The sequence below is a fragment of the Euleptes europaea genome, chromosome 7, assembly GCF_029931775.1.
Source record: "Euleptes europaea isolate rEulEur1 chromosome 7, rEulEur1.hap1, whole genome shotgun sequence".
NCBI classification, from domain to species: domain Eukaryota; kingdom Metazoa; phylum Chordata; class Lepidosauria; order Squamata; family Sphaerodactylidae; genus Euleptes; species Euleptes europaea.
This window is the reverse complement of record NC_079318.1, coordinates 99,447,651-99,473,807: the sequence shown is the minus strand read 5'-3', so window position 1 is coordinate 99,473,807 and position 26,157 is coordinate 99,447,651.

The window sequence follows — 26,157 nt, the reverse complement described above, 5'->3', positions numbered from 1 at the left end:
CGGCCTTCTGCCGCCTGCAGCCCTCAGTTCGTATCCTGCATCTCCACAGATTCCACAGGTCCCAGATTCAATCCCCAGCATCTCTAGTTAAAGGGACCAGGCAAGTAGGTGATGTTAAAGACCTCTGCCTGAGACCTTGGAGAGCCACTCTTTAAAACATACTATAATTCATCAGATGGCGCCCTAACAAAACACAGTGGCCACTAAGGACCCAGTACAGCAGCCAATCCCCCACATATTTTAACAGCTGGATAAGGTGGGGCAGGACAGTTGGGAGGCCAGCATAGATAATAACCCGTTACAGTCACATGCAAAAAGTCTTTCTTTCTTTCTTTCTTTCTTTCTTTCTTTCTTTCTTTCTTTCTTTCTTTCTTTCTTTCTTTCTTTCTTTCTTTCTTTCTTTCTTTCTTTCTTTCTTTCTTTCTTTCTTTCTTTCTTTCTTTCTTTCTTTCTTTCTTTCTTTCTTTCTTTCTTTCTTTCTTTCTTTCTTTCTTCTTTCCTTTCCTTTCCTTTCCTTTCCTTTCCTTTCCTTTCCTTTCCTTTCCTTTCCTTTCCTTTCCTTTCCTTTCCTTTCCTTTCCTTTCCTACCAAACCGCGAAGTGTTTATGTCTCACAGGAACTCTGGAGGGAGTTTTCTTGCTGCTGGACAGAGCAGGGCAGATGCGCGGCGAATGCTAATTCTGCCCCCAATGGCCTGCCGCCTTCATTGTCCATTCAGTGTGCGGTGGCTGGTTTCTGCCCCTCCCCCTAACTTTATCCCCTTTTACTGAACCTTTGGTGCCTGGAACAGCCGCTCGAGAGACGGAAATTCCATTTGTGAAGCTTTCCCCCCAATCGATGGCAAACTGCCCCTCTTGAATTTCTGCCTGTCATACCCGCCACTAAAGGTGCTGGGGCCCTGCCTGAGGGCGGAACGGGCAACTGAAAATGGAATGGCTTGGTTCCCCCGTAAAGGTGGAAGAAGCAAACCCCATCTCTCTCCCCCACGCCAACTGTAGACAAATGTTTGCTGTGAAACTTTTGGGGGAAATCCAATTCCTTGTCTCCGAAATGGGAGAGCGCAGGCTGCTGAACCACCTGGCAAGCTTTCTGTCTGTCACTCTCTCCTCCCAGTGTGAGCCAGTGTGGTGTAGTGGTTAAGAGCGGTGGTTTGGAGCGGTGGGGTCTGATCTGGAGAACCAGGTTTGATTCCCCACTCCTCCACATGAGCAGCGGAGTCTAATCTGGTGAACTGGATTTGTTTCCCCACTCCTACACATGAAGCCAAGGATGACCTTGGGCTAGTCACAGCTCTCTTAGAACTCTTTCTTCCCCACCTACCTCACAGGGTGTCTGTTGTGGGGAGGGGAAGGTGATTGTAAGCCGGTGTGAGTCTCCCTTAAGTGGTAGAGAAAGTCGGCGTATAAAAACCAACTATTTTTCTCCCACCCCCCTTTCCCTTCTATTTAGCCCCCAAATTGAAGAAGATGAGTTGGTTTTTCTCTACCACTTAAGGAAGAATCAAACCGGCTAACAATCACCTTCCCTTTTCCCCACAACAGACACCCTGGGGCTGAGAGAGCTCTACGAGAGCTGTGACTAGTCCATGGTCACCCAGCTGGCTTCTGGTGTAGGAGCGGAAAACAAATCCAGTTCTCCAGATTAGCCTCTGCCACTCATGTGGAGGAGTGGGGAATCAAACCCGGTTCTCTAGTTAAGAGTCCACCCCTCCAAACCGCCGCTCTTAACCACTACACCACGCTGGCTCTCCACTGGAGAGTTTAAAGCTTTAAAGGTTACTTAAGGGCAGCTTTCCTGGAATCTGTGCAGCAACCAGGCATGGCCGGCAGCATCAAACTCCCCTTTTTATTCCCTTTTTCATTTAATCCGGGAGAGCTGATGCTCGGGATCTGTTAGAGAAGCCATGGATGTTTTCAGGCCTCATGCTCTTGGTGGCAAGGTGTTGACTCCCACACTTAAGTTGGGGATAATTCCAGCCCTTTCTCTGCGTGGTTCAAGTTTGTTTGTTGTTTTTTTTAAAGAGAGGGGCAGGTTTGGAAGCAGGAAAGGTGTAAGCGGGGGTCCAGGTAGGAATCAAACTGAGATGCTGGGAGAGGGTTTGGGGTGGCTTTTAGGGTCCCCTCCAATGTGTGGGGGATGGGCCCCATGGGCTAGTTTGATCTCGTCAGATCTCGGAAACTAAGTGGGGTTGGCCCAGATTCTTATAACCACCAGCAACCAGTTCTTATAACCCTGGAGGGTCAGCTGATATATTAACCCCGTATCGAATAGATGAAGCTGCCTCATACCGGGTCAGTCTCTTAGTCCATCTAAGAACATAAGAAAAGCCCTGCTGGATCAGACCCAGGCCTATCAAGTCCAGCAGTCTGTTCACACCGTGGCCAACCAGCTGCCTCCAGGAAGCCCACAAGCAAGACGACGGCAGCAGCACCATCCTGCCTGTGCTCCACAGCACCTCAGATAATAGGCATGCTCCTCTGACCCTGGAGAGAATAGGGATGCATCATGACTAGTGTCCATTTGGACTAGTATTCATGAATAGTCCTCCATGAACATGTTCATTCCCCTCCTCAAGCCTTCCAAGTTGGCAGCCATCACCACATCCCGGGGCAGGGAGTTCCACAGTTTAAATATGTGTTGTGTGAAGAAATACTTTATTTTATCTGTTTTGAATCTCTCACCCTCCAGCTTCAGCAGATGACCCCGTGTTCTAGTCTTAACCACCTTCTTTCCAAGCTAAACGGCCCTAAGTATTTTAACTGCTCCTCATAGGAGGGTCAGCTGATATATTAACCCCATATCAATTAGATGAAGCTGTCTTATACCCGATCAGTCTCTTAGTCCATCTACTTTACTATTGCTGACTCTGACTGGCCCTCTGGCATCTTTGGGGAGCGTTTCCTTTGGGTTTTCTACCTGAGAAGTCGGGAACGGAACCCAGAACCTCTTGTGTGCACCTCAGGGGCTCTGCTGTTAAGCTACAGACCGTCCTGTCAAAGGCCACCCAGTGAGTTTGTGGCTGAGAGGAGGTTTGAACCGGCCTCCTCCCGTTCTCTCCTCCAGGGTTAAACTCTGGAAGCTGTTGCTAAGCCGCTGCTCTGGTGCAAATCAACCCTCCGAATGGAACCTGTGTGTGATTCCCTGATTGCATTACTGTGGTGCTTACTGGACAGAGATCGATCGGTGGCGGTTGCGTTGGCTGCGAATTTAATAATTTCTGCAGCGGTTGCTTTATATAGACATGGGAGCCTGAAACAGCGAAGATGAACGGCTGGTGGTTATGAGTTTGGAAAACTATGGGATTAATAAAAAGGGCTTTGTTTTGCTAGAGACGAGGTTGACAAATGAGCCCGGGGTCTCTGATCTCCCCCTTGGCTAATGTTTAAATTGGAAGTTCATTGGGGCAGGGACTTTTCTCTTTTTGGGATGGCTCTGCACAGCACCTGGTGTAATAATTTTTCAGGTGGGTGAAGCTGGTGTACTGCTTGTAAGATGCATTTTCAACACAAATGTTTCTAGGGATGTTTTCATGCCGTGAGCGTAGAGAACAGAACTCAAGCGGTGTTTGTCAGCTAGATGGATTCAAAAGGGCCCAGGCTAGTCCAAACAATTAGGATTGCCAGGTCCCTCGTCGCCACCAGTGGGAAGTTTTTAGGGCAGAGCCTGAGGAGGGCGGGGTTTGGGGAGGGGCTTCATAGAGTCCAATGGCCAAAGCGGCCATTTTCTCCAGGGGAACTATGTCTATCAGCTGGAGATCAGTTGTAATAGCAGGAGATCGCCAGCTACTTTCTGGAGGTTGGCAACCCTAGCCTGATCCGTGGCAGGTACAGAGATTCTGTGGCCTTCCTTTGCTTTCCCTTAGAAGCCTAGTGATGGACTGCTCTTTTTTAGGGTTGCCAGCTCCAGGTTGGGAAATACCTGGAATTTTTGGGGAGGAACCTGAGGCGGGTGATGTTTGGGGAGGGAGTATAATGGAGTATAATGCCATAGAGCCCCCCCCCTTCCGAAGCGGCCATTTTCTCCAGACGAATGGACCTCTGTCACCCGGAGATCAGTTGTAATAGCAGGAGCTCTCCAGCCACCACCAGGAGGTTGGCAGCCCTCCTCTTCCATCAGTCTGTCCAGCCCTTTCTGCAGGGATCAGCGCCACATCTTGGAGCAGAGCGTTCTGTATGCTGACTACCCTGAAATTTCTTTGGAAATTGATCTATTGGGAAAGAGAACCAGGTACCTTTTGCTTCTGGAGAACTGGGTGGCCCAAACGATCCATTTGCAATCTTCGCCCCGGAGCCTCAAAACTCTGTTTTAGAAGAAGAAGAGTTGGTTTTTATATGCCGACTTTCTCTACCACTTAAGGGAGACTCAAACCGGCTTACAAGCACCTTCCCTTCCCCTCCCCACAACAGACACCTTGTGAGGTAGGTGGGCTGAGAGAGCTGTGACTAGCCCAAGGTCACCCAGCTGGCTTCGTGTGGAGGAGTGGGGAAACCAACCTGGTTCACCAGATTATAGCCTCCGCCGCTCATGTGGAGGAGTGGGGAATCGAACCCGGTTCCCCAGATCGGAGTCCACTGCTCCAAACCACCGCTCTTAACTACTACACCTCGCTGGCTCTTTCATGAAGATAGTTTCAGAGCGTGGCCACACTGGTCTGCAGTAGAAGAGCTAGATTCGGATCCAGTAGGACCTTAGAGACCGACAAGGTTTGAGGGGTCTGGACTTTTGAAAGTCAAAGCTCTCGAAATCTTCAAATCTGACAAAGGGACCATTGACTCTCAAAAGTCCAGACTCCTCAAACCTTGTTGGTCCATAAGTTGCTACTAGATCCGAATCTAGCTGTTCTTCCTTTGGGATTCTTGTACAGAAAGGAAGCCCCGGCTTGGCCTGCTGCTCTGCCCCTCCTCTCCCTCATCCACCCTCACTAAATGCCCCTCTGCCCCAAGAAAAGAAGGCCAGGACCCCTGGGCTCCTCAGTCATTTCTCCTGTGTACTGTCTGCATCAGAAGAAGAAGAGATGGTTTTCATACCCCAATTTTCTCAACCTTTTAAGGAGAATCAAACCGGCTTACAATCGCCTTCCCTTCCCCTCCCCACAACAGACACCTAGTGAGGTAGGTGGGGCTGAGAGAGTTCAGAGAGAACCGTGACTAGCCGAAGGTTACCTAGCAGGCTTCATGTGGAGGAGTGGGGAAACCAACCCAGTTCACCGGGTTCATGTGCAGGAGTGGGGAATCAAACCTGCTTCTTCAGATTAGAGTCCACCCCTCTTAACCACTACACCATGCTGGCAGTGCCATGACGACTCTGGGCATGCCCGTTCTCCCTCACACTTAACTGAGGCCCAGGGGTAGTGGCGGGAGGGGGGGGGTTTCCTTCTTTGCTCTCTCTGCAAACACCGGCAGCTCCCCCCAGTTATACCTGCACCACCTCCAGGTGGTGGCTGGAGATCTCCTGCTATGACAAGTGGTCTCCAGATGACAGAGATCAGTTCCCCTGGAGAACACGGCCACTTTGGAAGGTGGAGTCCATGTGGGCTTATACCTCACTGAGGTCCCTCCCCTCCCCAAACCCCACCCTCCTCAGGCTCCACCCCTCAAATCTCCAGGTATTTCTCAACCCGGAGCTGGCCACCCTGGTCTCCAGATCCGGGCCAGTCTGGCCTCTGGGTTGGCTCTGGAGATGCTGGAGTCCAGCCGAGGTTCAGCTTAGCAGAAGGATGGATATCTTCTTTTTAAAAAAAATTCCGAGCTGGCGAAAAGTACATCGAGGACGTCTCGACTGGCTCGTTCCGGCCGGGCTTTAACAAGTGACAGCTGATTTCTGCATCGCTTATTGCTAATCAAGCCAGACGGATCTCCCACCGGCAGCCAGAGAGAGGACAGACTGGAGCAGGGTAGAAGGTGTGTGTGTGGGGCGGGGGGGGTGAGGCTCTCCTTGACCTTCCCACCCTTTATTTATTCCTCTACCTCCCTGGTCTCTGACAACTAATCTGCCAGGGCAAAGGTAGGGGTCGAATCATCGATTCCCATTCCCCCCACGGATTTGGACAGGAAGAAATCTCCTACCCATCCTTGCCTCCCGTTTGGGCTTTTCTTTCAGGACATTGGCTGTATGTTGTAATTTTAAAAAAATAGGGGGCCACACTAGGGTTGCCAAGTCCCTCTTCACCACCAGCGGGAGGTTTTTTGGGAGGGACTTCAGTGCCATAGAGTCCAGTTGCCAAAGCGGCCATTTTCTCCAGGTGAACTGATCTTTATCGGCTGGAGATCAGTTGTAACAGTGGGAGATCTCCAGCTACTACCTGGAGGTTGGCAACCTTAGGCTACACAGATGTGGGGGAAGAAGGCCGGCCTGCAGCCAAACCCCCTATCAAGGAGGGTGCTGTCTGCAGGAAGAGGCGGAAGTGGCCATGGGGCGGCGGCGGGGGGGGGGGGGGAGCCTGGGTCGCATTGGGGATTTGGGGCAGGATTTGGGGGCAGTGGAGCAAAGTTTGGCTTGCGGGATTAATGAGTCAGGGAGGGAATCTGTCTCAGAATGCCGGGCCCACTTTCTGCCCTTTGGGCTTAACATAGTTGTGAGGGCACGGTGGGTGTTGTATGGTGCTTTGAAAAAAATGGCATCATTATGCCGAGGGGGTACAATAGAATTTGGGGGGATTGGACATCAGAGCTGCTGCTCATGGGGTCCCCCTGACGCTGAAAGGGGCTGGGTGTGCCATGATAAGTCCCTTCCATGGCATTTTGTCTTGTGCACCGTGCCATGCAGAGTAAGTTTGGGAGGATGCTGTTTACAGGGTGGGCCTTAGATAGAGTTGCCAGCCTCCAGGTACTAGCTGGAGATCTCATGCTGTTAAACTGGTCTCCAGCCGATAGAGGTCAGTTCACCTGGAGTAAATGGCCACTTTGGCAATTGGACTCTATGGCATTGAAGCCCCTCCCCTTGCCAAACCCCACCCTCCTCAGGCTCTGCCCCAAAAACCTCTCGCCAGTGGTGAAGAGGGACCCGGCAACCCTAGCCTTGGGCAGGGTTGCCAACCTCCAGGTGGTGGCTGGAGATTTCCCGCTATTACAGCTGATCTCCAGGTAGGGTTGCCAGGTGGCTTGGAATGGCGCCAATCCATCTGCAGCCTGACAGCAAAATTGTATGCGCGGCAGCAAGCAACGCGGTCCCGTCACTTTTGGGTTACTTCTGGAAGCACAACAGGACGATTTACCACTCAATTGGGGTTTCGAGTGGCAAATCGTCCCCTCTCCAAACCCCAGCTTCCCCAGGCTCCAACCCTCAAGCTCCATGAATTTCCCAACCCAGAATTGGCAACCCTAGCCCTCAACTGTTGTCAAAGCTAAATGTTGGCGTTAAGCCAGAGTTCAACTCTGAACCTTGTAAAGCAACATCTGTACCTCTGAGCATGTGCAGAATACTTTTATCACAGAGCAGCCAGAGCCCAGGGCGGGTAGAATGCAGAGCTCTGTGACCTCACCACGTCACCACTGATGTCCTATCTGGTCCTGTTACCGGAATGCCCTCAACAAAGATGGCGGCCGTGGTGAGTGTATTTGTGTTGCTGCCAACTTTGTTGAGGGCTTTTGTGGCTTTGAAGTACCACCGTGGGAAGTGGAACGCCAAGATGGCAACTGAGGTCTTGCAAGAGCATAGGGTTGCCAACCTTCAGGTGGTATGTAGGAAATAGGCACCTCTGTGCTAGATTTCCAAACCTCCAGGTGGTGGCTGGAGATCTGCTATTACAACTGATCTCCAGGTGACAGTTCCTCTGGGGGGGGGAACTTGAGGAGGGCAAGGTATGGGGAGGGGAGGGACTTCAACAGTTTATAATTAGGGTTGCCCGCCTCCAGGCGGTGGCTGGAGATCACTGCAATGTAGGCTGGGAAGTCAGTCTGGTTCTGCAGGGGGCATTGGCAGGAAACAGCGATCCAGCATCCCATTGAGCCAAACCTAGGATCTGAATACTTGTCGGTGTGCCAAAGCCTCCCCCCCCACAAAGTTGCCATTGTAGGATTGCCAACGTCCAGATGGTGGCTGGAGACCTCCCGCTATTGCAACTGATCTCTCTCTCTCTCTTTTTTTTTTTAATGGATGGAGGAAGATGTAGGGGAAGACCTGTTTTTTTCCCTTTTTTTCTTTTTATCTTTATATTAGATATACTTTCAATAACAACATAATTTTGTGATGGTTTTTAACAAATGTAGAAATGTATATGCTTGTTTCAGAAAAATAATAAAAATTACTTTAAAAAAAATATTGCAACTGATCTCCAGCCGACAGAAATCAGTTCCCCTGGAGAACATGGCCGCTTTGGCAATCGGACTCTATGGCATCGAAGTCCCTCCCTTCTCCAAACCCCCCAAAATCTCCAGGTATTTCCCAGTCTGTAGCTGGCAACCCTACCAGAGCATCGCTCTGCCATTGAGAGCCCCCGGCCTGGGAATCTAATTTTATCTCCACCATTTCTCGTAAGCAGAAGAGGGTTCCGGTAGATGCGGGTCCCAGCAGCTCCTCTTAGAACTGTTTAGCTTTTTGCCTTCGTAAGGAAGCTGGTTAATCACCAATTGTTTAATTCTCCGTTCCCGTCTCCGCTCTGTTTGTGCCTCTTTTATTGCCCTCCAGGGGGGCCTGTGCGAATTTTCTGGAAACAAGACTGTTGTTAGAGTGGGAAAGGTCGTTCAGTCCCTGGAAAGGCCTTTTTCTGCTGAAAGATTCCTGCAATATGAGGATGGAGTTTTGGAACCTAAAGGAAGGGATTTTGTTCCGCTCAGACCTGGGCCGCTGGAAAAACGGATGAATTCCTAGTCTGGGAAATCTGGGAAAATTTAGATGCCCGTTTCGCCTCTTTTTGCTCCCTCCAGACTTTTTCTCTGCTTCGCTAACCTTCTTGAACTCATCGACTGTCACATTTTTCTCCCATCCTTCCTCCAAGGAGCTGAGGGGATAGGGTTGCCAGGTCCCTCTTCGCCACCCTTGGGAGGTTTTTGGGGCAGAGCCTGAGGAGGGTTGGGGTTTGGGGAGGGGAGGGACTTCAATGCCATAGAGTCCAATGGCCAAAGCGCCCGTTTTCTCCAGGGGAACTGATCTCTACCGGCTGGAGATCAGTTGTAATAGCAGGAGATCTCCAGCTAGTACCTGGAGGTTGGCAACCCCATTTTCTACAGATGTTAGAAATGAAGCACTCTGGTTCTTTCTCATGCATTTTGAAATGAAAGTAAGTCTTTGGTTTCAAGGAACATGGATTGACAAAAAAACTACAAACCCCCAAATCTGGCAAAAGAAAATTTGGTTTCTTGGGGTTGCCAAGTCCAGGTTGGAAAATTCCTGGAAATTTGGGAGTGGAGCCTGAAAATGGCGGGGTTTGGGGAGGGGAGGGTCTTCAGTGGGGTATAATGCCATAGAGTCCACCTTCCAGAGTGGCCATTTTCTCCAGGGGAACTGATCTCTGTCTCCTGGAGATCAGTTGTAATTCCAGGAGATCTCCAGCCTGGAGATCTGGGAACCTTACTATGGGAGAGAGAAAACTTTTGGTTTCTGCTCTGTGCCCTTCTGGGGTTTCTGAGGGAAAGCGGAGAGAACCATTTCCTTGTATCCGACACCCACAGGGCGATTTGCTCTTCCTCTTCAAAAACCCTGTCTGGTTTCGTTCCTCTTTTGCCAACCCCCGGTCTGTCCAGGGTGCCGGACTCGGTGGCTGTTCCAAACCCTCTTCCTCCTCTCTCTTTTCATTCTAGCAACGCGAAACCTGATTATGACAATCCCGTTTATGTGCTCTGCTTGGTGTGAAGGGATCGTCTCTCTCCTGGGACGGAGAGCTGGAGAAGGTCAGGCCATCTTAGAACGGAAACTATCCGATGGAGCCGCACGAGCCGATAATTCGTTCCCCGTCCATCGAAACTTTCATCTTGCATCAAACAGTCCCCACCCCAATTTTTCTTCCTGTGGCCGTGCATGCATGGGAGACATCTGGGTCCAGCTTTCCCACACTTAAGCCCATCTACGCTGACGCACCCAGGGAGCAAAATTTGCAACTTGCACGTTCCCAGAACGGCTGTTCGGGCCACGACCATTCCCGGAAAGAGCCTCTCTCGCGCTCTTCTGCAGATGGATGCTTTCTGTGGGCCGGTCCCCAGAGGGCCCCGGGAGCAACTCAGCGGGGGCCAGAGAGCTGCCCGGGCTGCCCTTTGCCTCGGAGCGCCTGGCCCTTCCCACGACTCTCCCGGCAGCTTGCCGCGGGACCACGTGGGCCCCAACGGACCACTGCACACTCCGGGCTGGGGAATGTGGCACACATTGTTCAGCGCGATACCAGTTGAGGTTTTCAAAGGCTTGAAGGTACTGGTGGTGTTTCCGCACACACACACACACACACACATCCCATGCTCACAACATCCCAGAGTTGAATTTAATCATAGCAAAGCGAAAAAGTCAGTCCCAGCCCTGTAAGTCTCTCTCTTGATCTCAATCTCTGGGAATGGGTTTTTTAGCAGCTCTTCTTAAAGCAGTTTTCTAGCATAAAAGAGGAAATGCAAAGCTAAAAATCAGCAACTGGTTTCAAGGTAGTTTCAGAGGGTAGTAGCACTAGGGTTGCCAGGTCCCTCTTCACCACCGGTGGGAGGTTTTTGGGGCGAAGCCTGAGGATGGTTGGGGAGGGGAGGGACTTCAATGCCATAGAGTCCAGTTGCCAAAGCGGCCATTTTCTCCAGGTGAACTGATCTCTGTCGGCTGAAGATCAGTTGTAATAGCAGGAGATCTCCAGCTAGTTTGGAGCGGCGGACTCTGATCTGGAGAACCGGGCTTGATTCCCCACTCCTCCACATGAGCGGTGGAGGGTAATCTGGTGAACCAGGTTGGTTTCCCCACTCCTCCACATGAAGCCAGCTGGGCTAGTCACAGTTCTCTCAGAAGGCTCTCAGCCCCACCTACCTCACAGGGTGTCTGTTGTGGGGAGGGAAGGTGATTGTTTGCTGGTTTGATTCTTCCTTAAGTGGTAGAGAAAGTCGGCATATAAAAACCAACTCCTCCTCCTCCTCCTCCTTCTTTAACAGTAGAACAACATAGGGTTGCCAACCTCCAGGTACTAGCTGGAGATCTCCTGCTATTGCAACTGATCTCCAGCTGACAGAGATCAGTTCACCTGGAGAAAATGGCCGCTTTGGCAATTGGACTCTATGGCATTGAAGTCCCTCCCCTCCCCAAACCCCGCCCTCCTCAGGCTCCGCCCCCAACAACCTCCCACTGGTGGTAAAGAGGGACCTGGCAACCTTAATCCTTAGCGATTGTCTCCAACCAGACAGGATGGGACAGGATTTGGGAAATAGTCAGGGAAAGCCAGCCTGTCTCTTTCTGGCATGCCTTCCCTGTGTTTGCGTAAACAGATCTTTGCACACTCGGGATGTTTTTGCTCCGGGCCAACATTTGGAGTGGAGCGGGATGGTTTGAAGGTCGCCCGGGATCATCCTTCCCCGGCTCAGCCACCGGTGTCCTTCCTTCTCCATGGACGTGTTTAGTCTTGTGCTTATCCCTTGGCATCGGGGCAAAGGATTCCTCTGGGGAGAGCGGCCGGGGCTTAGTGATTTTTGGATGCAAAAACAGCTGTGGCAACAATGCCCCCTGTCCTTGTGGGGCTGAGGATATCTTTCAGGTCTCACCGGCCGCATGAAGGGCAGGAGAGTGGGGAGTTGTCTGCGCAATCAGAGGGCTTGCAGTGTGCCCTTGAGGGTTGCCAACAAGAGGCACGAACCTGGCCTTTTCTGGTGCTAGGACCCCGTTGTCTGTTACCCTTCTGAACACAGAACTGGACCCTGCGGGTAGGGTTGCCAGGTTCCTGTTCACTACTGGCAGCAGGTTTTTGGGGAACAACCTAAGAAGGGCAGGGTTTGGGGAGGTGAGGGACTTCAGTGCCATAGAGTCCGATTGCCAAAGCGGCCATTTTCTCCAGGGGAACTGATCTCTATCGGCTGAAGATCAGTTGTAATAGCAGGAGATCTCCAGCTAGTACCTGGAGGATTAGCACAGGAGCAAATGAGTATAACAAAGTACAAATGTTTATATTGCTACAACATATTACCTAGAGTCACAACTATACACTTAGAACAAACAACCTAAATAATCTATCCTACTATGTACAATATATATTACAACAATCAAGTAGGAACAACCAGACTTGAAAATTCAAAGTATAGGTATAGTCCTTAGATTATATACACAAGAAAGTCCTGGGTTCTTCTTCAAGTTTTAATGATGTTTCTGACGTTGCCATGAGATGATGCCCAAAATTGAAGAAAGGATACGGCCGTTTCGAATTCTTTGGCTTTACATTTCTTCATCAGTTCCTCAAAAATCAGTCATCATGTAATATTTCCAACTTACATATTGCATATTTGCTAAGAATTCAAGCAGGATAAATTTTGACCAGTTCCCATGTAGGGTAACTGCTACACAGTTGTGTTACCCTACGTGGGAACTGGTCAAAATTTTGTTACCCTACGTGGGAACTGGTCGAAATGTTGTTACCCTACGTGGGAAATGGTCAAAATTGGCTGCCAGCTTGGAAGGCTTGAAGAGGGGAGTGGACATATTCATGGAGGAGAGGGGTATCCTTGGCTACTAGTCAAAATGGATAGAAGTCATGATGCATACCTATTCTCTCCATTCTCAGAGGAGCAGGCCTATGATGTTGGGTACCGTGGAACACAGGCAGGATGGTGCTGCTGCAGTTGTCTTCCCTGTGGGCTTCCTAGAGACACCTGGTTGGCCACTGTGTGGACAGACTGCTGGACTTGATGGACCTTGGTCTGATCCAGCAGGGCCTTTCTTATGTTCTTATGGTGTAGCAGTTAAGAGCGGTGGACTCTAATCTGGCTTTTATGGCTCCTAGGACCCCGTGGTCTGTTACCCTTCTGAACACAGAGTTGGACCCTGCAGGTCTCTTCTGCAAACAGGGGTACTTGGCTTTCCCATAGCACACGGAACTTTCCCTTGACCCGAGAGGCAAAAGGGGTCCTTGAGACCGAGGAAAGTGCCGCCCCGGCCAGAACAGAGCTGCAGGATCTGACCCCCGTTTTCAGAGCAGCCCGGTGCAAATAGGAGCTGGTTATTCCTCTGAGGGCTTTGCAAAGGGGAACCCGAATGTCTTAAAGTCACAATGCCTGTGTGTTTGTGTGGGTGTACAAAGAAGTTGCTTTGTGGGTCACATGACTGGGCAGTGGGCAAAATAGGCTTCTTCGGTCAAGTGTCCCGTTTAATCAGTGCGAAGTGCTTTCGCTAAGAAAAGCCCATGAGGATCCGAGTCGTCCTCATCTGTATTTGTGATTCCAGCAGGCTGGGAAACCCACAAGTCAGACACAGAGTCAACCGTCCCTTCCTCTTTCCTGTCCCCAGAATCGGCTGTTCAGAGGTAGATTTCATCTGGATATGGAGGTTCCATTATATAAAAAAACATGTTTATTGATGGCTGCTCTCCATGAATTCCTCTATTCCAAGGTTACCAGCTCCTTGTTGGGAAATTCCTGGAGATTTGGGGGTGGAGCCTGGGGAAGGTGGGGTTGGGGAGGGGAGAGACCTCAGCAGGTTGTAATGCCAGCGAGTCCACCCCTCAAAGCAGCCATTTCTCCAGGCGAACTGATCTCCAGGCTACAGAGATCAGTTGTAATTTCAGAAGATCTTCAGGCCCCACCTGGGGGCTGGGCAACCCTATTTCCAACTCTGGTTGAGAGGGTAAAATTCTGGTCTGCTCAATAAGCCGTACTTTGGAAATTCCCTGAGGAACAGCTGGATTCGAGTCTAGTAGCACCTCCAGGGTGGTGCGGTGGACTCATCTGGAGAACTGGGTTTGATTCCCCACTCCTCCACATGAGCGGTGGAGGCTAATCTGGAGAACCGGGTTCGATTCCCCACTCCTCCACATGAAGCCAGCTGGGTGACCTTGGGCTAGTCACCGCTCTCTCAGCCCCACCTAACTCACAGGGTGTCTGTTGTGGGGAGGGGAAGGGAAGGTGATTGTAAGCTGGATTGATTCTTCCTTAGTTGGTAGAGAAAGTTGGCATATAAAAACCAGCTCTTCTTCTTCTTCTCTGCGACCAACAAGATTTCCGGGGTATGAGCTTTCAAAAGTCAAAGGGCATTAATGCCTGACCATTTTATCCTGCGATTCTCCCGCGAATATAGCGAATTGCCCTACTGAACACACATGCTTGTCTCTCACATGCGGGATCAACCTACCTCCTTCCGCAGCTTCCCCAGGTTTTCAAAGTCCTGCTTTCTCCCGATTTAATATGAAGCCTCGCAGCAGCTGTGAGTGTTTGTCTGTGAGTTTCAGTGCCCAGGTTGACTCCCCACCGGGAAAAGCCTCTGCCCGGCCTCGGAGGTGGCAGCAGCAACAGCAGCACAACTTTCCACCCCCTGGACCCCGCACCCCTTTCCCCCTGTGCTCAGGGTGATGGACGGCTTTTGGGAGCTGCATAAGCTTTCCTGTCGCGACACTCACAGCAAAGAATACAAAATGGGTGCAGGAGACAGTGAGGGCCAGTGACTTGGCCAAGGTTACAGGAGGCATCCGAGGCGAAGGGTAGGGTTGCCAGGTCCCTCTTCACTACTGACGGCAGGTTTTGGGAGCGGAGCCTGAGGAGGGCAGCGTTTGGGGAAGGGGGGGACTTCAATGCCACAGAGTCCAATTGCCAAAGTGGCCTTTTCAGTTCTTCATCAGTTCCACTTCACCAACCTTATATATCCTGCCTCTTATTTCATATTAAAGAATCCATATCCAAGAATCCTTCATAAGGTTCCTTCCCAGGATACCAACCATTTTATTTCTTAACAGTCTTCCAACAGGTTCCTTTCAGGATACCATTGTGCCTTTATGCTTAAGAAATAGGACTTTTTGTATGTGCCTGTCAATGTTATTGTACAATACAGCCTGTTGTTTAGCTGTATTTTGTATGGTTGATCTGTGTTCGATTTGGAGTAACTACCGGGAGGTTGGCCACCCTAGGACTTCACCATGTCTTTGGGCAGGATAGAAAGGCGTGAGACAGGAGAGGGGGAATCGCCAGACAAAACGGCCATGCGTTAATGACAGGTCTCTTTGACTCTCGAAAGCCCATACCCCCCAAAAAAGAACTTGGTTGGTCCCTTAGGTGCCCCTGGACTCGAATGGAGCTGTTCGATAGCAGACCAACACGGGGCGACCCTCTGAAACCGTCCCCGGAGGAAGTGATGGTTTCCCCTTCCACCCGCATCCGACGGCTGGGGGAGAGGGCGGCTTCCAGGAGGTCTGCCCCACGACCAAATGAAAACACGCTCCGGCGCTCTAAGCACTGCCCCACGCTTCCTTCCTCCGTCTTCTAGGCTCAGGGTTCACTGGGCCAGGCTCACAATGTTATTGAGCCTTAACGCCGGCTAACCGGATGTCTCGAGCTGTTGCCCGCTTTCCTGCTATTGTTACGGGCAGAGGCAGGCTTGGGCCAGAACGTGTGCCCCCCCCTCCTTCCAGGCCCCCTTCCCTCCCCCTACTAAATCCGAGACAGTGAAAAGGCCTGATTTGTAAAGCTCCTGCTATCTGACATCTGGGGCTGTGATTTATACCAAGCCCTGAGCAGAGAAACCGGCTCATGCTGTCGCGACGCATTCTTCTATATTCAGGGCTCGGGTGACTGGGGGTGGTGGTGGAAGGGAGTGGGGGTGCCGGGTTCCCTGTGGCTTTAGTATCGGGGTGTGCTGCTGTGGGGGGGGGGAGCCAGAGGAGGGGGAGGAGGAGGAGAAGAAGAGCTGGTTTTTATATGCGGACTTTTTCTACCACTTAAGGAAGAATCAAACCGGCTTACAGTCACCTTCCCTTCCCCTCCCCACAACAGACACCCTGTGAGGTAGGTGGGGCTGAGAGAGCTGTGACTAGCCCAAGGTCACCCAGCTGGCTTTGTGTGCAGGAGCGGGGAAACAAATCCAGTTCACCAGATTGGCCTCCGCCGCTCATGTGGAGGAGTGGGGAATCGAACCCGGTTCTCCAGATCAGAGTCCACCGCTCCAAACTACTACTCTTAACCACTACACCACGCTGGCTCTGAAACTCCGACAGACCTCCCTGGTTGGCTGAGTTAGCCAAGGGTACCTTGCAGGGTTGTTTTTCTGCTGCCCTCGGCCAGATCTGGAGTCTCGGTTCTAAGCTGTGCCTTTGCCTCTTATGCTTTCTGTAACCTCGGCCAAGTCGCTAGCCCTCACTGTCTCCTGCTCCCGGTCTGTATTCTTCGCTAGGAGCGTCGTGATAGAAAAGCGCTTGCAAAAAAAATTATCCCAGAGGGGAAAGAGTGGCGGCCTGATAAGGTGCTCTTAAATAAATATGTCTTCTTCATGACAGTCTGCAAATTAAGCAGGTTTGCGTATCTTTTGCAGGAGGGTAGTGCTGGTTTGCCCGTGGGGAAGGGGCAAAGAACTCGAAAGGCACTGTGGCTAGGGTTGCCAACGTCCAGGTGGGGCCTGGAGATCTCCCAGAATTACAATTGATCTCCAGACTGCCAGAATCAGTTCCCCCGCCTTCCTCAGGCTCTGCCCCAAAAACCTTCTGCCTGTGGCAAAGAGGGACGTGGCAACTCTAGGAAAACTGGATTTTTTTAAAAAGTACAAGAAACAAACAAAAAAAGCAACCCAGTATCACAAGGACAGGAGGAAGGGGTGGGGGTGAGAGTGCTGAATAAGATTTGCACGTAGGGATGTCAACCTCCAGGTGGCACCTGGAGATCTCCCGCTATTACAATTGGCCTCCAGATGACCAAGATCCAGTTCCCCTGGAGAAAATGGCTGCTTTGGAAGGTGGACTGCATGGGATTATACCCTGATGTGGTTCCTTCCCTCCCAGCCTGGAGCTGGCAGCCCTAGTCCAGACTCCTCGTTTCCCCCTCCCATTATAAAATAGTGCCCCCACCCAGCAATCTTGGCGCTTTCCATCCCAGGACGATTGCAGAGTTCTTTCTTACTAATGTTGGCATGCTCCCCTGTGCCTTTGTAGGGGAAAAAAGAAACTAGTGGATTGGACCCCAATGAATGGCGATGCTTTCCTTTCATCTCTATCAGCCTTCCTCGGTGACTTCTGGAACTCACTGCCACACGATGTGGGGACGGCCACTGTCTCGGCGAGATTTAAAAGATGGGCGAATGGATTTTTGAAGAATAAGCCCATTGTTGGCTACTAACCACACTAGTGGAACGGGGCCTCTGGGTTGAGAGTAGGGTTGCCAGGTCCCTCTTTGCCACCGGCAGGAGGTTTTTGGGATGAAGCCTGAAGAGGGTGGGGTTTGGGGAGGGGAAGGACTTCAGTGCCACAGAGTCCAATTGCCCTTTTCTCCAGGGGGAACTGATCTCTATCAGCTGGAGATCAGTTGTAATAGCAGGAGATCTCCAGCTAGTTCCTGGAGGTTGGCAACCCTAGGGTGGAGCGTGAGGAGGGCAGGGTTTGGGGAGGGGAGGGACTTCAGTGGGTTATAATGCCATAGAGTCCACCTTCCAACATGGCCATATTCTCCAGGGGAACTGATCAATTGTAATAGCAGGAGATCCCCAGCCACCACCTGGAGGTTGACAACCCTAGATCAGTAGAGCCATTCTTCAGTTCTTACATGCCCAGGGAAATGCCGATTGCCCGCTTTGGGGTCAGGAAGCAATTTTCCTCCAGGCCAGATTGGCCGGGGATCTTGGAGATTTTTTTGCCTTCCTCTGGGCTAAGAGCAGGGGTCACTGGGGGAGTGGGGGGGTAGTTGTGAATGTCCTGCATTGTGCAGGGGGTTGGACTAGATGACCCTTGAGGTCCGTTCCAGCTGTATGTTCCTATGTTTCTCTTGTACCTCTCTTGATGCCCCCTCCTCCTTACATTTATCTCGCCCCCTCCTATCTGTTCCCCCTTAAGGTTTGCCTGTTCTTTTCTCCCCACACCCTGGTTTCCTTGAATGTAGAGAAACTCCCACACCCTTCCGCCATGCATCAGTTGGGAGAGTGGTTATTTAAAGCAAAATGCAAAAGCAGCTTGCAACTGAAACTTGGAAAAAAAATACCACCCCCTCCCCTCAAATTTAGATTATGAATCTCATGAAAAGAGTGAACAACTTTCTGTCCCAGGATTTAATTAATTGATTAAAATATTTATCCCCCCCTTGGCTAAGTTTGTGGAACGGTTTGTCCGGGCTTGGCCTGGGACTAGAGCAACTGCCCTGTGAGGAGCGGTTAAAACGTTTAGGGCTGTTTAGCTTGGAAAGAAGGGGGTTAAAGGGAGACATGATAGAGGTCTATAAAATGATGCATGGGGTGGAGAGAGCGGACAGGGAGAAGCTTTTCTCCCTCTCTCATAATACCAGAACATGGGGTCATCTGCTGGAGGGGGAGAGATTCAAAACTGATAAAAGGAAGTTTTTCTTCACACACAATGCATAGTGAAATTGTGGAACTCCCTGCCCCAGGATGTGGTGATGGCTGCCAACTTGGAAGGCTTGAAGAGGGGAGTGGACATGTTCATGGAGGAGAGGGCTATCCATGACTACTAGTCAAAATGAATACTAGTGATGCATACCTATTCTATCCAGGATCAAGGGGAGCAGGCCTATTATATTAGGTGCTGTTGAACACAGGCAGGATGGTGCTGCTGCCGTCGTCTTGCATGTGGGCTTCCAGGAGGCACCTGGTTGGCCACTGTGTGGACAGACTGCTGGACTTGATGGACCTCAGTCTGATCCAGCATGGCCTTTCTTATGTTCTTAACGACCCCAGTGTCTCTGAGCATGTACCAACTGCCTTTTCTGCACCACGGAGCACTCGCTGGCTTGAGAACGAGGAGTTCGAGGCAGAACCCCCACCCAGTAGACCTGCCAAAGCCCTACTTGATTGTTGCCCACTTGGGCTTCTAAAGTCCTGCAGGTGAAGTCCTTCCCTTGGCTAGGGTTTCACCTTGATAGGGTTCTGGGTAGGGTTGCCAACTCCAGGAGATTCATGGAGATTTGGGGGTGGACTCCTTGGGAGGGCAGGGTTTGGGGAGAGGAAGGAGCTCAGCGGGGATATAAGGCCGTAGAGTCCACTTTCCAAAATGTGGGAAACTCCTGGAGATTTGGGGATGGAGCCTGGGTAGGGTTGCCAACCGGGTTCGATTGCCCACTCCTCTGCATCAGCGGCGGAGGCTAATCTGGTGAACTGGATTTGTTTCCCCACTCCTACACAAGAAGCCAGCTGGGTGACCTTGGGCTAGTCTCAGCTGTCTCAGCCCCACCTATCTCACAGGGTGTCTGTTGTGGGGAGGGGGAGGGAAGGCGATTGCAAGCCGGTTTGATTCTTCCTTAAGTGGTAGAGAAAGTCGGCATATAAAAACCAATTCTCCTTCTTCTCCTTCCTCTTCCTCCTCCTCCTTCCAGGGAAGATGCTACAACCTCTTAGGGCTTCCCCACTCCATAAGAGTTAAGGCTTCCATGTTGAATCAGTGATGTATACAAGCTTTAAGAGACCTATCAGCAGAGCCTACCTCACAGGGTGTCTGTTGTGGGGAGGGGAAGGGAAAGCTGATTGTAAGCTGGTTTGATTCTTCCTTAAGTGTTAGAGAAAGTCGGCATATAAAAAAACAACTCCTCTTCTTCTTCTCCTGTCATCAGGGAGTGCATTCCACAGGGCAGGGGCCACAGCTGAGAAGGCCCTTCCCTGGTGACACCGAACCGAGCCATCTTGGGGCCGGGCACCTGCCAGAGACCCCTAAAGGAGGACCGAAGGGAGTGTGGAGGGTTGCGACAGGAGAGGCTCTACACAGAATGGTTTGGCGAATGGCTTCCGATGGAGCTCTCCCCTCTCCTTGACCATTCACATGTGCAGGGCTGACCCTGCTGTTGGTGAAGCCGGGTCCTGGGTTGAACCGTGACACCAAAGCAGCTTCTGCATTCTCAGGGAACCCATGTGGCCGAATGACAAAGGAGGGTGTTCAATCCCGATCAAATGGAATCGAATTAGTGCTCAGCTGCTTATTAATCACCCTCGCCAGCTCACGGCTTCAGCCTTGCCTCCAGGCAGGGAAAGAGATGCAATTTGTCAAATTGAGCTGCCGAATGGATTAATCAATGTGCCTGTGTTCGGCTGGTGCCAACCAAGACCAAATCTAAGCAGAAGAGGGGTGGGTGGACTAGAAAGCTTCAGGCGGAAGGTGGAAAAGGTTTGGATTTCCTTCCTGAAGGTTTCCGGTGCAAACACACACAAAAGAAACCATTCCCCGCAGGAAGAAAGCTAGCGCTTCAGGGATAGTGCCATTCCCCAGGGCTTGGGTGGGAGGCCTCCAGCAGGTTGTGCTGCCTCCAGCCCAGCTTGGTCTGCTGTCTTTAATGTAGGGCGGGGCCTGGGGATCTTCCGGAATTGCAGCTGGTCTCCAAACTATCCTCAGGTCCCCTGGGTAAAAGGGCAGCTTTGGAGGGTAGATTCGATGTGTGTATGTTAAGTGCTGTCAAGTCGCTTCCGACTCACAGCGACCCTATGAATCAATGTCCTCCAAAACGTCCTATCTTTGACAGCCTTGCTCATGTCTTGCAAATTGAGTGCCGTGGCTTCCTTTATAGTCAATCCATCCCTTGTTGGGACTTCCTCTTTTCCTGCTGCCTTCCACTTTTCCTAGCATGATTGTCTTTTCCAGTGACTCTTGTCTTCTCATAATGTGACCAAAGTATGACAGCCTCAGTTTAGTCATTTTAGCTTCAAGGGTCAGTTCAGGCTTGATTTGATCTACAACCCACTGATTTGTTTTTTGGGGGCAGTCCACGGTATCCGTAACACTCTCCTCCAACACCACATTTCAAAGGAATCTACTTTCTTCCTGTTAGCTTTCTTCATTGTCCAGCTTTCACACCCATACATAGTAAAAGGGAATATGATGGCATGAATTAACCTGATCTTGGTGGCCAGTGACACATCCTTACACTTCAGAGTCTTTTCTAGCTCCTTCATGGCTGCCCTTCCCAGTCTCAATCTCCTTCTGATTTCTTGGCTGCAGTCTCCCTTTGGGTTCATGGTGGAGCCAAGGAATAGAAAGTCTTCAACAATTTCAATTTCCTCATTGTCAACCTTAAAGTTGAGTAATTCTCCTGTAGTCATTACTTTTGTCTTCTTGATGTTCAGCTGTAGTCCTGCTTTGGCACTTTCTCTTTTAACTTTCAGCAGTAGTCGCTTCAAGTCTTTGCTATTTTCTGCTAGTAATGTAGTATCATTGGCATATCTTAAATTGTTACTGTTCTCTCCCCCCCCCTCAATTTTCACTCCATCTTATTTATTTTCATATTTATTTATTTTGTCATATTTATAGCCTGCCCTCAATTCCCGACTAAGCCCTTCAGGTCATTCCCCTCCCCAGGCTCCACCCCCAAATCTCCAGAAATTTCCTCACCCGGAGTTGGCCACCCTAACTTTAATGGTACCCCAAATCATCCATCCACTTCACAGTAGGCCCAAAGGTTGCCAACCTCCAGGTACTAGCTGTAGATCTCCTGCTATTATAACTGATCTCCAGCCGATAGAGATCAGTTCCCCTGCAGAAAATGGCCACTTTGGCAATTGGACTCTATGGCATTGAAGTCTCTCCCCTCCCCAAACCCTGCATTCCTCAGGCTCCACCGCCAAAAACCTCCTGCCGGTGGCGAAGAGGGACCGGGCAACCCTAACTTCCCAGCAGAGCCGCTTCTTGCGTCCGTCTGCAGGGAAAACAAATCCTGAAATGTCCGGCAGAGTCTTTTTGGGTGGGGAGAAACGGTTGGCCTTTTTACAGGCCACCGAAATGCAAGCCATTCATCTGGGCAGGGGGCCATGACCCCGATTAGGAGTGCCAAAGGAGCTCTCCCTTCCCGCACCCCAACCAACAAAGCTCCTTTTTACCTCCCTGACAGAAAACTATTTCACTGAAGGAGACAATTTCTTAGGGGATCAGATGGGTTTCCGTCCATAATAGCTTTTTTGAGGTCCTGTTATTTTTCTCTCCCCCCCTTCTCCTTTTCTCTTGGCTCCTGATGGCAGAAATCAATTTTGTAATCCTTCAGGGCTTTTGTTTCGAGGGGTGGGGGTGGAGATTGACCCATTTGGAAAGAGTTTGGTGCCTAGGAGGTGGGAGAAAGAGCGATTTGCAGTGGGGGAGGCCGGCCACAGAGAGGTTGCCCCTTGCATTACACTTTCCTCTGCAAATGAAGCTGTCGAGCTTTGCAAGAAATGCACAATGCGTTTGTAGGGTAGCCAACTGCTGGATCAGTAGGGTTGCCAACCTCCAGGTACTCTCAACAAACACTACAAAACACTACAAAAACTATGGCTCAGAAATTTACCTTGTTTAGCTATTCTAACCTCCAGGTACTAGCTGGAGATCTCCCGTTATTACAATTGATCTCCAGCCGATAGAGATCAGTTCACCTGGAGAAAATAGCCATTTTGGCAATTGGATTCCAATGCCTTAGAGTCCTCCCCTCCCCAAACCCTGCCCTCCTCAGGCTCTGCCCCAAAGACCTCCCACCGGTAGCGAAGAGCAACCGTAGTATAATGCCATAGAGTCCACCTTCCAAAGCTAGGGTTGCCAGCTCTGGGTTGGGAAATACTTGGAGATTTGGGGGGTGGCGCCTGGGGAGAGTGGGGTTTGGGGAGGGTCCTCAGTGTGGCATAAAGCCACCGACTCCACCCTCCAAAGCAGCCATTTTCACCAGGGGAGCTGGTCCTGGTCATCCGGAGATCAACTGTAAGAACGGGAGATCTCCAGGTGCCACCAGGAGGTTGGCAACCCGACTTCAAAGCAGCCATTTCCTCCAGGGGAATTGATCTCTGCAGCCTGGAAACCAGTCACAATTCCAGGTGATCTCCAGACTGCACCTGGAGGTTGGCAACCCTGTTAATTCCACTCCATGGCTCTGGTATGGTCCTCAGAGGCAGAGGCCGGTCTCTGTCTGTCTGTCTGTCTGTCTGTCTGTCTGTCTGTCTGTCTGTCTCTCTCTCTCTCTCTCTCTCTCTCTCTTTTGCAATTTATTTTTTTTTATAATTTTTTATTGAATTTTACAATACAAAAAAGAAAAAGAAAAAGGAATATATATATATATATATATATATATATATATATATATATATATATATATATATATATATATATATATATATATATGGTATTCACATAACATATTCAATACATTTCAGTTTTTAATACACTCATCAAAAAATACCCTTTCCCCCCACCCACCAAAAGTGGGTATCATTTGTGGGTATTCCCAGTAAACAAAATAATGGTTTCCTTTTCACTTTACTATTAATCAGATTATTTGTTTCTTTCACTATTTTCCCCCCAAATTTTTTAATTTTTTTGCAGGTCCACCAGACATGCATATAAGATCCTCTTTCTTTTCCACATTTCCAACAAATTCCTTTATCCTGACTGTTCATTTGCAATTTATGACAAAGAAGCAATTGTTCCTCCGTGAGTGGAAGTTTCGTTTCAGGTTGTTGGCGGATAAAACCCCTTGGTCATTTGTCTGATCTTGAGAGCTGTCTGAACAAATAGCCCTCGTGGGGCAGCGAATCCCACAAGTTAAATATGCATTGCTGTGGAGAAATGTTTTCTTTTATCTCCCCTGAATCTCGTGAAAAAGCCACAGGGCCAAACTGGCCGTCCACCGGGAGTCCTGTTTCTCCGGCTCCCAACGATTTTTTATTTAAACGGAGAAGTGTGTTTTAAGAATTGCTGGAAAATGCTGACAAAGAACTCCCAGCGCTTGCCTGACTTAATTCTCGGAAGTGGGCAAAGGGTTGGTGGTGGAAAGTTCATCAAGTCTCCGCTGACTTATGGCGATTCCGTCGGGTTTTCAAGGCAAGAGACAAACTTGTAAAGAAGGCGGTTAAGGGGAGACATGATAGAGGTCTATAAAATTATTCATGGTAGGGAGAGAGTGGACAGGGAGAAGCTTTTCTCCCTCTCCCATAATGCTACAACGCAGGGTCATCTGCTGAAGCTGGAGGGTGAGGGATTCAAAACTGATCATAGGAAGTATTTCTTCACACAATGCATAGTTAAATTGTGGAACTCCCTGCCCCAGGATGTGGGGATGGCTGCCAACTTGGAAGGCTTGAAGAAGGGAGTGGACGTGTTCTTGGAGGAGAGGGCTATCCATGGCTACTAGTCAAAATGGATAGTAGTCATGATGCAGACCTATCCCCTGCAGGATCAGAGGAGCATGCTGAATGTATTAGTGCTGTGGAACACAGGTAGGGTAATGCTGCTGCAGTCGTCTTGCTTGTGGGCTTCCTGGAGGCACCTGGTTGGCCACTGTGTGAGCAGACTGCTGGATTTGATGGCCCTTGGTCTGATCCAGCAGGGCTTTTCTTAGGTTCTTATGTTCTGAAAACAGAGGTGGTTTGCCACTTGGAATTCTCTTGGAATTATGAGTGTTCTCCAGACTATAGAGATCAGTTCCCCTTGAGGAAATGTAAAGTGATGCATATTGGGGCAAAAAAAATCCCAACTTCACATATACACTGATGGGATCTGTGCTGGCAGCGATGGACCGAGAAAGGGATCTTGGGGTGGTAGTGGATCGCTCATGAAGATGTCAACCTAGTGTGCGGCTGCTGTGAAAAAGGCAAATTCCATGCTGGCCATAATTAGATGAGGAATAGAGAATAAAACTGCTGCTATCATACTGCCCTTGTACAAATCTGTGGTGAGACCACACTTGGAATACTGTGTGCAGTTCTGGTCACCACACCTAAAAAAGGATATTGCAGAGCTTGAGAAGGTGCAGAAAACAGGAACCAAATGATCAGGGGGGTAGAGCAGCTGCCCTATGGGGAGCAGTTAAAACGCTTAGGGCTGTTTAGCTTGGAAAGAAGGCAATTAAGGGGAGACATGATAGAAGTCTATAAGATTATGCATGGTGTGGACAGGGAGAAGCTTCTCTCCCTCTCTCATTATACTAGAATGTGGGGCCTCTGCTGAGGCTGGAGGATAAGAGATTCAAAACAGATAAAAGGAAGTATTCCTTCACATGATGCATAGTTAAATTGTGGAACTCCCTGCCCCAGGAGGTGGTGATGGCTGCAAACTTGGAAGGCTTGAAGAGGGGAGTGGATGTGTTCATGGAGGAGAGGGCTATCCATGGCTACTAATCAAAATGGATACTAGTCATGATGCATACCTAATCTCTCCAGGATCAGAGGAGCATGCTGAATGTATTAGTGCTGTGGGACACAGGCAGGATGAATGCTGCTGCAGTTGTCTTGTTTGTGGGCTTCCTAGAGGCACCTAGTTGACCACTGTGAGAACAGACTGCTGGACTTGATGGGCCTGGGTCTGATCCAGCATGTCCTTTCTTATGTTGTTATGTTCTTATCTCATGTGTGAGAGAGGGAGAGAACTGAGTTTCCTTCTACTCTTATGAATATTCTCTCAATATGTAAATATTTGGGATTATTCATTGCACGCTTCATGTCTGTGTTTGACATCTGATTAAATTTGACATCTATATGATACCCAGCAGTTGACATGCAACGGTGTGTCAAATCTGATTGTCTTTTTGACGGCTCGTGACGTCCCACATTTGACATCTGCCAAAAGCTAAACCGTCACGAGACGGCGACCTATCTGATGCCGGTCGGATTCCTCTAACGCAAGAGACCCCTTATTCACTTGTGGGATCTATCCTTCGGTCCGTATTTGTACGTTTCTCTGTTTTGTGCTGCTCTTTGGCTGCAGATGTTCGACCCCACCGAATCGACCCAGTGAGAACTGTTCCCTAGCCTATTCTGCACGTCCTCGATTTAATTTTGGTCACAAGATCTGTAGGAGGCAAAGACCCGAAGCGCCGCCGCTTCTCTGGTGGGGCGGCTACGGGGTTCTCAAAGGCTTTCTTTTGTTAGGGGCAAGAGGAAACTGATCAAGAGACCGAGCCGAGGACAGCCGGCAGGCAGACGAGTCTTGTTTGCCGCCTGGGGACTTGTTTATCGAATCCCATGATCATTATCTCCACCCCATGATTCGGGAGAGGAAGACTCCCTTTATTGTCTCTTCCTGGTCGTATGAACCTGATCTCCCCAACCTGCCTCATATGAACCTGAGTCACACCGTCGGGCTCTGCAGCTCCTTCTGGAAGGGGCTCTGCAGGGACTTGGGGAGGGAGAGGTCTTTTGCATGAACAT